The sequence below is a fragment of the Tyto alba genome, unplaced genomic scaffold (genome assembly GCF_018691265.1).
Source record: "Tyto alba isolate M040663 unplaced genomic scaffold, T.alba_DEE_v4.0 Super-Scaffold_1, whole genome shotgun sequence".
Lineage (NCBI taxonomy): Eukaryota > Metazoa > Chordata > Aves > Strigiformes > Tytonidae > Tyto > Tyto alba.
In genome coordinates, this window is record NW_024881261.1 from 36,232,883 (window position 1) to 36,234,720 (window position 1,838).

The following is a 1,838-nucleotide window of genomic DNA, read 5'->3' on the forward strand; positions in this document are numbered from 1 at the left end:
ACCATTTTATATGTTGATGTTTTTAAAATGTTCCTTATTATCTAAATCACAGCAAAGAGCACAAGCGTAAACTGAAAATGAAGTTTGATCATATTGTTTTTTGTATAGCCACAATAACACAAACAACATACAGGAGAGAAAGAAGAAATAGATAATATAATCAGTAGCATTGAACCCTATGCACTCACATGTAAAGAAAAAAAAAATCACTAACACGTAGTATCAAATTTTCTGTATCAATCCACCCTATTACTATGTAGAGGGATGATTAAAGCGGGATGTTGCCACAACAGGCCTGCATGCAGCTAAGGGACCATCTCTGCTTCTGCAAGGGGTCCATAAATACCATTGCTCTTACCGTTTCCCATTAACATTGATGATAAATTCTCTATTGGTTTTCCTAACAGAGAACTCGGCCGTCACAGCTGTCTGACAGTGACCACAAATTAACTCAACTCCCAGTCGCTAATGAGCAATTAGAGACAATGATTCAAAACATCTTTAAAAGCTGTATTAAATTAAACAGTAAAGAGAATTTAATAAATATTGAAGTACAACAAAATAACTGAGTTCTTTTAAAATTACAGAAACGCATTTTTCTTTCTAATGTCTGCCTGTCCTCTACATTCCCTGGTTCACTTTCCAGAGAAAAGCTCTGAAAAACTAATTTCATGAACCTATTTTAAAATCTTTGTTAATCCAGCAATACTCTTGGTACTGAGGAAAGCTAAAGGATTATTAAGGGTTGTTCTTGATCAGTTACTTGTACAAAAAAACCTGGGGGAGGAAGGAAGCACAATCATCATCACTTCAGCTATTTAAAAAAAAAAAAAATATTAACAGCTGTGACTATAGGAGGGAAAATAGGGTAAAATTCGTAGCACAAACATGCTGTACAAAAAGGAGGAAAAGCAAAATGATGATTTTTATCTATTGCAGCATACATATAAAATCAAGTTAGATTTAATTCTCATTATACTACTACTGACACAATTAACTATTACTAGGGCAAAAAAAAACCAACCAACCAACCACAAAAATAATAATAATAAAAAAAAAATACCTACAGTGACTGAAGTTACATGTAAAAATCACTCGAGAAAGAACTTTTGTAGCAGTTGCCCTGACAGAATTAGTGAAGACATGGAGAGAGAAGAGGGGGAGAAGAAAGGAGAGAAGAGAAAAAATAAAAAAAAATGCTCCCCCCCACTGTAAAACTTAATGCAGTGCCTGACACCGGCCGCATTCCTGCGGTGGTTTCCCCAGACCCGCCGCGCGGCGGCCTGAGGCGACAACAGCGGCCATTGGCCCCTCGCGCGCTTGTGGGCGGGAACTTCCGGCGGCGGCGCGCTGGGTAAGGGCGCGGGCCCGGCCTCCGCTCACAGCAGCAGCGATGGCCGAGTGGTTAAGGCGTTGGACTTGAAATCCAATGGGGTCTCCCCGCGCAGGTTCGAACCCTGCTCGCTGCGACCCGCTGAGGGTTTATTTTAATTTTTTTTTCATCCTCTCCCAGAGTTTATAAAGCGCAGGTTTAACTCCTCACGTCTTCTCTCACGGTTAAACGTGCCCCTGCGGCAGCGAGAGGGATCATCTGGTATTTATCCTGGTGCAACTGTTTGGCCGTGCCTACAAGCTCCTCGCTTGCTTCTGCCAAGGAATAAAGGCAGCACCAAAGCTGCACTAGGTCACAGGGCAAGTTTCCATCATTGCTTCTAAAACACCTGTGACAAAAAGCACTTGGTAGAGAGGGGAGAAGGGCACGTTGGGATCAGTGATCTTGCCACAGCTCACCTTCTAGGCAGGGCAGGCACCGTCCGAGTGCAAAACTCAGGATTAAT

The 1,838-nt window shown here is 41.8% G+C and overlaps 1 non-coding gene across 1 annotated transcript; it reads left to right on the forward strand.

Moving 5' to 3' along the window:
• The first annotated feature begins 1,387 nt into the window (after window positions 1-1,387).
• Window positions 1,388-1,469, forward strand: TRNAS-UGA. Its single transcript has one exon. It is a non-coding gene; the product is annotated as a tRNA-Ser (tRNA).
• Window positions 1,470-1,838: the final 369 nt, after the last annotated feature.